The sequence below is a fragment of the Serinus canaria genome, chromosome 7 (genome assembly GCF_022539315.1).
Source record: "Serinus canaria isolate serCan28SL12 chromosome 7, serCan2020, whole genome shotgun sequence".
NCBI classification, from domain to species: domain Eukaryota; kingdom Metazoa; phylum Chordata; class Aves; order Passeriformes; family Fringillidae; genus Serinus; species Serinus canaria.
Window position 1 is genome coordinate 656,089 of NC_066321.1, and position 9,278 is coordinate 665,366.

The 9,278-nt window shown below is 52.3% G+C and overlaps 1 protein-coding gene across 1 annotated transcript in view; it reads right to left on the reverse strand.

The window, feature by feature from the left end:
* Window positions 1-8,936, reverse strand: part of GPD2 (glycerol-3-phosphate dehydrogenase 2) — a 47,983-nt gene extending 39,047 nt beyond the window's left edge. The window contains exon 1 of the mRNA XM_050976994.1: window positions 8,796-8,936. The gene's annotated coding sequence lies outside the window, so the exon portion shown is untranslated. The remainder of the gene's footprint in view (window positions 1-8,795) is intronic.
* Between the last annotated feature and the right edge of the window lie 342 nt (window positions 8,937-9,278).

The window sequence follows — 9,278 nt, forward strand, 5'->3', positions numbered from 1 at the left end:
CAAGGACAGGCTGGTCATTGGGGCTTGAAGCATCTGGGACAGGGGAAGGTGTCCCTGCCCACGGAATGAGATGAGTTCTGAAGTCTCTCCCAAGCCAAACCTTGAGCTCATTCCCTGAGTACTTTGCTTGCAGCACACTGAGCTTGGAGGAAATCCCCCACACAATGTCTGGTGCAGGCATTCGATGCAGAGCTGCTGTGTGTACAAAGTACGTAAGGGACCATGTACAGAAGGCCAGGGCTTGCAGCTTCCCACAAGTTTTTGCAAAGAGGGGCACTTATGCTCTTGGAAACTCCCACAGGACTACCTTTCCTGTAGCACATTTTCCATTTACTTCTTACTATGGTTGCAAAAAAAAAAATCAGCTTCATCTTTCCTTTGTGCTGTGACAGGGAGTGAAAGAGAAAAGTGACAGACAAACCCCAACAAAGAAAGCTCCTGGGAGGGAAGTTATGTGGAGGTCTGGCTTCAAACACTACAGCACCTCTGTGAAAACAGAGAGGAAGACTATGGACAGTCACAAATTTGCAACAAAAGGTGGAATCCAGGAGAGCACAGAAGTTGAAGAGCAGGTGGAACATCCAGGAGAGCACAGGAGTTGAAGAGCAGCTGGAACATCCAGGAGAGCACAGGAGCTGAAGAGCAGCTGGAACATTGCCCAGGCCATCCCCACACTGAAGGAGCTCAGGCAGGCATCACTCTCACCCACCTGCAGCCACACCGCACAGACGGTGACAGGAGCACTGCACACCCCACCCAGCACTGCGGGACACACACCTGTGCCCAAGGCTTCCAGGAGACAGGAATGACAGCTCTGCTGCCCCAGGAAGGCTGGTGGCAGTACTGGAGCAGTTGCACACCCCTCACGCAGCAGCAAAGGAGTCTCTCTGAGAGCCTGGAGCCCTTCAAGCACCTGTGCCAGGACACAACAACCCAGGGAGCTGAAAAGGAACAAATCAGCATCTTCCAAGGAGCCGTGTCACACGTCTGCAGAGATGCTGGCTCGCAGGAAGACAAAGAGAAGAGTGCCCTTTCCATACTGTATGAGCTCAGGAGGAAGGGTGGTGGCTGAAGCACAATCCCTGCTCAGAACCACGGATCCTGCAAGCACAGACAACACTCAGCCCTGCTTCTCGTCCCCTGGCTTGGACCTCTCCTGAGACTTCATCTGGGACACCAGGGACACACCTGCCAGTTACAGCATTCCTTTCCATGGAATTCGAGCACAAGGTACACTAACCACTGACTAAGAAGCTCAGTGATTGTCACCTGAGCCCAGTCAGATTCAGCTGTTCCAGCTGAAGTGACATTAGACATGCCACAGGGCACAGCTTTCCCACTCTCATCCTGCAGGTAACATCTCTAACACCCACGAAGGGACTGTGCCCCTGTGCAGGAGGATTTCTGGCCTCAGGGCTCGCCACTCCTTGCCTAGCCCGGGGCGTGTTGCATTAGCTCTCCTTGGAGCTGGGAGCCGATTACAGGCAATTCTCCTGAGAAAGGAACTCTCCCGGCAGACCAGCTGCTCAAATTGCCACATCAATCTTGCTCACCATCCCTAAGAGGAGCTTATTCAGGAGAGAAAGGAAAATAGGGCTTAGCATAAGCCACTCTAGCACAAAGCCAGACAGGCATTCCAACCAGATGGTGCTTTTGCACCTGGAACAGCTCAATTGCATCCCGGGAACCACGAGCCCACATTTCTGAGGATGTGTTTGGATGAGGCTGGGTGAGCTCAGGGCACTGCAGGTGGGCAGAGCCCGGGCACCACTGGCACCAGGCTGCCCCAGGCTCTGCCAGGGCACGGCTCAGCTCTGGTTCTTCCTGAAAGGAATGGCTCTGCAGGCAGCAAATGGCACACAAGGTCTCCTCTGGAAAGGACTGAGCACTGCCTGGTGGCCACAAGCCACAGGGAAAGGAGAGGCTCTGGTCAGGCACTGGGTTTTTCCCCCAGCTCTGTCCCAGACGGCTGAGGAAGGCTGCTGCCAGCTTTGAGCAGGATCCACCCCAGTGCAGATGAAAGGAGAAGGAATGCAGTCCATGTGGTTCCCACGGAGGCTGTACCAGGGGAGAGCCCACGCTCACAAACCCCTCCTCTTCTGTGAGCAGGTACTGCAACCTGCCTCTCTTCCAAGCTGAGATCAATAGCTTGTGACAGAAATAGGATTTTATTTTAATGAAAATTATAATAGCAACCAGCATGAGAAGCACTACAGTCAGAAATGTCATCTTTCCATCACACAAATATTCTGAATCACCTTTAAAAGCGGCTTGGAGTGTTCCAGTGCTGTCAGTGCCATCTGACACAGTAAATCTGCATGTTAAGCCTTACCCTTGATTTTAATAGAAGCCATAAATGGCACCTTTGGACCCATGGCCTCACCTGGAGGGTGGGCTGAGGTCCCTGACAGGCTGTAGAACAAGCTGTGGCAGGAGCAGGAGCCCTTGGCTGGCGTGGGAAGAGCCAGGAGCATGTCACAAGGAGTAGCTACTGCATAGAGTGACTGTCCAAGGAGTTCAATAACCCCAGGGAACAGTTCCCAGGAACAGCTGAGCACTGGTGAAGATTCAGAGGGACATTAGCTCAAACTTCTATTAAAGGATACATGATAAGAAGAAATAGACCTTAAACTTGAAAGGACACAAAGGGTGGGGAGAGCAGTCTACACAAAATGGAAACTACACAAAAGATTTATCAGCACAAGTTCCTGCTTTCAATTTCCAAAAGTTAATACAAACCCTAGTCACAGTAGGAAGTCCTTGGTGCATTTCTTAACCATCAGTCACACTCACTTGGACTACAGCAACATGGAACAGCCACTTCCAGAGGAGTCCCCCCCTCCAGACCCAGGCTGGTGACCAGCTCCCTGCCTTGGCAAGGTGCCCAGGTGACCCTCCCCAGGTATCAGACTCTGGACCTGCTGTGTCAAAGGCAAGGGCTCCACTTCAGCAGTTAATGCACTCCTGACACTGCTTCAACCCCAAAACCATACAAGGCACCTCTTACAGCCTGGTTTTTAAAGAAGGGATTTCAACCACCCTCAGCAGTGCGTCCCACATGGCAAACCTCTGCCACCCGCAGCCCTCACCAGGCTGGCACAGCTCCTGGGAGTGACTTGCCTTCCTTACTTCCCGTAATGCCCGGCCCAGCCAGCTGCCAGACTATTGTCTGGATGTTCTTGGGACTTGTGCAACCCACTCCCACCCGAGGCAGCAAGTGGCTGAAAGGGAAACACCATAACCGCCAGCGCTTCTCTGCTCGGGTACTGGGCTGGATCTGAGCAGCCCATGGCCAAAGCTGGGGGAAAGAATGAAAGGAGTGAGGGAAGGGGAATGGCGGGGAGCTCGGCCCCAGGGCCACGAGCTGGAGGGCGAAGCAGGATGAGTAGTGCAGCAGAAGCAGAGGGACAGATGGATGGAGGCTGCAGAGCTGCGCCGCAGCAGCGTGAGCCGCCCCGCGCTGCCATCACACAGGCTCTGAGACGCACAGGGAAATTGGGAGGAGAAACCCAATCTGTTATGTTGGATACCCTGTGCCTTACGAGGCCATTACCATGGAATCCGGGCGCTTCACATTCCATTGCAAACGAACACGTCTAATAAAGTGAGTCACTCCAGGCAAGGCTTAAAAATAGAAAACTTATAATCATCTCCACTACGGTTTGCATAACCTGCCATTGGCGCAGGAGCATTGTCTAATTCCTTCCTTCCCAAAGCTCCTCAGGTGAGTTTGGGACGATGAGAGGCGCAGACTGGTGTCCCTCCGGGCTGAGCTGAGTCCTGCCTCTCCAGAGAGCTGCAGTCCTACCCTCAGCTGCCTCCAACCCAGCTCTCATCCCTCTCGCAGGACTACTCAAGGTGGCCACGGTGGCCCAGCAGCAAGGCCAGCAAGTTAAGCTCTGACTGGGGGTACCTTCAGCCTTTAAAGCTGTACTGGTCTGTTACCGGCAGTTTCAGGGTGTGTCAATGCAGGAAGCGGCCAACTAAGAAGAAAAGGGGATGTAACCAGAAAAGAGCCCAATTAGCACCCACTGAAGCAGGTCATCTAGCAAGCTGTCTCTCCTGTGCCTTTGAGAAGCCAGGAGTAGTTAATGTTACAACGGGATGTCAGGCCAGAGCAACTGAAGTAGCTGGAAAGGAACTGATTAAAGCTTAACCCAACCCAAGGTGGAGATGCTTCCCCTGCAAGGCAGATGTCTGGTGAGAACAACACAACACACCCCAAGGAAGGGCTCCAGAAGGTCCCACCAGGGCTGATGCAGCACGGACACAGCCACCCTCCAGAGCCTGCCCTGGAGCCTCCCCGGTCACTCTGGGCTCTCAAACACAAGGCAGGCATTGCAATTAAAGTCATTATCCAAGACCACCTCTCCAGCCAAGCACAGGAGCACAACCCCCGATATCCATTCAGCTCACAGGGTCACCCCACAGCCAGGTAACATCCTGCATGCAGGATTTAAACCCCCAATCCCCCTGGCCACCCTGTGCCGGTAAGTGGAAGCCAAGCAGCACTTCACCATATGGGGAAAGTCCTTCCCACGCTCCAGTACAGGCAACCAGCTCGGCTCCCATGCCCAGAAGTGGTTGTAGCACTTGTCAGGCACAAAAATAAAGGAGAAACAAAGCAGAAAATAGGTAACCTATCCTCATTCCTTCTCTTGGTCCTACTGCTTCCAACTGCTTCGTCTGCCTTCTGTACTCAGACACCAAGATATTCCCACCCTGCTTTAGATGACAGAGCAACTGCTGTGAACTCTGTCCCACAAGGAACAAACTTTTTTAGCTCCTCTTTCGAATGTCTAGTGTCCAGTGCTTCGATTTTAGCCTAACCACTTCTTTTCCTTCTGCTGCATTACCCTCCCACTTACAGATGATGAGGGGAAAAGTCCTCTGTGTAAATCCCTCTTGGAATTTCAATAGCAATAGTCTTGCCACAGACAGTAACATGTCTCTGGGAATGAGGCAACACTGCAGAGAGGGATGGCTGTAATCCCAAGAACTGTATCTAAGGACTAACAGGAATACAAAGAAACTCCAATGTCAACAGGTATTTTGAGCTTTCCCATCATACACACATCACAATATATTTATCAAGTTCTAGATGAAAGTATTTCAATTCCCTCCTGTCCTGCTGGAAGGAGTGGGAAGCCTGGTCTCCAGCCTGATCACTGACTAATGTGTGCAGGACGATTTCCATACTTTTGTGTTCTTGTGCCAATGTTGTTTTAACTTAAACTTCTCAGATAGCCACTCTTGCTTTCACTGTTGGTGGGGGTTAATATCAGCCATCAACCACGCACACAATACAATGACTGTAAGCCAATTACTGCCACTAGAAGGAAATGTTCTTGTCAGATAATTTATAGCTGTTTCCTTTTTTTTATATATTCTTCATTCCCCTCATTTTTAATGTGAATATTGGAACAGACAGTCTGCCAGTTCAACTTGATCCCAATGCTGGCACTTTATCCATGCTCTTCCTTCTGCTCCCTAGCCAAAGACTCAAGGAGCAGGGGTTAGAAAACAAGGTGTTTGCTTTTTACAAGACTGGACATATACCTGCACACACAAACAGGAACCTGCTCAAAAAATAGCTACAAACTAGGTGAATACTTAGGTGTGGCAAGGAAGTAGCCTAGTTTTATATCCTGGGATACAGATTGAGACCTGATAGCACATGCAAATCTAATCCTGGAGGAGGGGCCTGCGTTCAGAATCACTCTGAAATCAGAACCAACACTTCGTTTGAGAAGCTTTGCAAAGCAAATAAGAACAACCCAGTCCAAGACTTTGGACTCCATCCACAGGATGTGGCTGTGATTCGGGGTGAGTTCACCTGGAAACCCCTGGAGACAGAGCTACACGCTGGCTCGGGAACCCGGCCCAGAGAGAGTCATTCAGGGATATGGAATGTTTCCAAAATCAATACGGTGATGTTGTGGAAGAGCTCTGATTACAAACTGTCTGTTCCTTACGTAAGAAAAGCTGTTTCCTAAAGTGAAGCTTTTTGGAAGAAATAGGCCGCATCTACATTACCAAGAGATAATTAGTGGAGGCCTAGAGCCCAACAGCTGCTGCTGCAAACAGCTCTGTGGTCTCTGTGCTCCATAGTGTTTACCCCAAGTGGCTCCAGTTTGAGCCACAAGCACCCATGGAGCAGTGGAAGTGCAGGGATCCTTCCATAAAGGGTGATCTACTTCTGTCCCACTTGCTTCAGCTTTCTTTTCGCACCCTTTAATTTTTATCTCACAGAATCCCCAGAAACACTGAGGCTGGGAAAGCCCTCCAAGACCATGGAGTCCAATCTGTGCCCAGTCCCCACCTTGTCCCCAGCCCAGAGCCCTGAGTGCCACCTCCAGAATTCCTGGCACACCTCCAGGGATGGGCACTGCAAACCTCCCTGGGCAGTGCCAATCCCTGAGCCCCCTTTCCATGGGGGAATTCCTGCTGTGCCCACCCTGAGCTGCCCTGGGCCAGCCTGAGGCCGTTCCCTCTGCTCCTGTCCCTGGGAGCAGAGCCCAACCTGTTCCCATTTCCCACCTCGGCCGTGGTGTCCCTCTCCCACCAGGTCCCAGGAGGGTGACAGGGACAGGGATCAGCACCCTGGTGCTCACATCCTGTGCTCCCAGGAGCACACCCACCGTGACACAGCTAATCCCTGCACAAACCCAGCTGCCAACTACAGCCACGAGGCCAAGAACATACAGTGGCTTGGTTAATCTGCACAGCCAGGCTGGCAGAGCTCTGGCTGAGAATGAGGGTACCCAGCCCATAAAAAGGCAAATATCTCCCCAGGTCCATTTGCCAGCACACAAACAAGCACCAGCACAAGGAAGATATTGCCTAACTGAGCTACTTGCAAATGCCAAGCCCTGTTTTGAAACCATCAGCTACAAGTGGAAGGTGAAAGTCACAACTGCAGACTGACAGCAGAAAACCCACATTTCTTTCAAATGTTTGCTAAAGCTTGCAGAGACTTGTGTGAAGACAAAGCAGACAGCAGCAAGGAACCTGCAGGAGCTGTCCTTTGGAAAACTGCTCTGCACGAATGGCCTCTGCACTGACCACTTCCTGCCAGCTTCCTAAATTCCTGTCAGGGACAGCAGCAGGTAGAAATGCATCTCTAGAGAAAATACTACATTATGCAGCAAGGTCTAGCTCACAACCTTGTTATTACACACATAATTAAGCAAAACAAAGTATAAATCCATATATATACACAACCAAAGCAATGCTACCAATTAGATCCAAGAGGTGTGAGTCATTTTTTATGCACACTTGTGCCTACTCAAAACTTCCATCCAACTTCAGACTAAGTAAACTCCTAATGCCTAATGTTAAAATGAATAAAATTCTGGTTATTGCTATTGGAGGGGCAATACTGGACTTGCTTTACATATTAACACAGAAAGATCCTGAACTATCAGACCAAGTCTTTACTGGCTAATCAGTCACTGCTCATCACTGAAAATTCCTGAAGAACTAGAGCCAAGAACAAGTGAAGAAAAGAGTGGAAAGGAGCAGGGAGGAGAAGAAAATGCAGCTCCTTTGGAGAGGAGGAGAGCCCCTGTTTCCCAGCAGCAGGTGAAAGGAGCTGTCAGCACACCTGTACTACCTGCTCACAGTAACACCAGAGGAAGTCAAGGAGGGAGTAAATCTGGCTGCCTTGGAACCCAAGCTCTCCACACAGACATTTACATCTTTTCCTGTAGAATCAGGCTTACCAACATTTACTGACTGCTTAACAGAGGTAAGAACTCAGAGAAGTTTAGGACATCAAGCAATGGTCCCACGAGTGCATTCAGCGGAAGTAATAACTTAGTTTCATTTTACAAAGTTCAGTGTAATTACAGCCGTGCTATTTTTTACCAAGAATTTGGGGACTTTTTTATAATGGGAGATATTATATTTATCAGCTCCAGCCAAGAAAAAAAATATAGTTAATGAGCTCTGCAACCTCCTTATTTATTATATATAGATACCTACAGGCAGACAGCAGCTGGCCTGGACAGGGAGACACTGAGGCTGGACCTTTCCCATCAGGGAGCACAGGGATGACCCACACACAGGACAGCTGCCAGGGGCTCTGCACCACTTCTGTAAAACTGCTGCACTCTCCTTTTTTTGTTTGTTTTTCTTTTTTTTCTTTTTCCCATCCAAAAGCTTAAATAAAGCAAGGGGAGGAGGCTGAGAGCACTTGGTATTCAAAGCTGCTGCGTAAGATCATAGAATCATGGAATGGTTGGGGTTGGAAGGGACCTTTAAAACCCATCCCATCCACCCTGCCATGGCAGGGACACCTTCCCCTGTCCCAGGTGCTCCCAGCCCCAATGCCCAACCTGGCCTTGGGCACTGCCAGGGATCCAGGGGCAGCCACAGCTGCTCTGGACACCCCGTGCCAGGGCCTGCCCACCCTCACAGGAAGGATTTCTTCCCAATATCCCATCCACCTGTGCTCTTCTTCAGCCTTCCACATGGAACGATAAAATCCCAGAACGGTTCGGGTGGGAAGAGACCTTAGAGATGCTCCGGTCCCACCCTGCCATGGCAGGGACACCTTCCCCTGCCCCAGGTGCTCCCAGCCCTGCCCAGCCTGGCCTTGGGCGCTGCCAGGGATCCAGGGGCAGCCGCAGCTGCTCTGGGCACAGGGCAGGATGCGTTTGAAATGCCTTTATAATAAAAGGCACTGCGGTGTTGAAGGCGCGGCTGCACCCGCGCGTCCGGGCCGGCCCCGCTCCCTCATCCCGCCCGCCGCGGCTCCGAGCCCGCTCACACAGACCCCGAAAGGCACTTACTGCGGAGCGCCGGGAGCCCGCGTCCCTCTGCGGGCTGCTCGCCGGCCGCCGGGAGGAGATCGGGGGAGGGCGGCTCTCTCCTTGCCCGCCCTCCGCCTGCAGCAGCCAGCCGGGCTCCCCCGAGCTCCGCCTCGAACACCGCCGGCGCCTCCCCGCCCTGCTCCCCGCCCGGGGCCGCGGCTGCCCCGCCAAGGCCGCGGGAGCGCCGCCGCTGCGGCCTGGGCCCGCGGGGAGGGGCCCGCTGCGGCCTCCTCATCCCCGGCCTTGCGTGATGGGGGTCGCCGCCCATGGCGGCCCCTCCCCGGGCTGCGCCGCTGGCGGTACCGGAGGCGGTACCGGAGGCCTCCGGCCCACGCGTGGGGCCCGGCTCCGCCGCCCGCGCAGCTGATCGTGGTCTTCAGCTGTCTGGGTGTCATTTCGAGTCAGTAAACAACTGCAAGGATTGGATTTCGTGAGTTCTGCAAAGTCAGTGATATTCAGTCA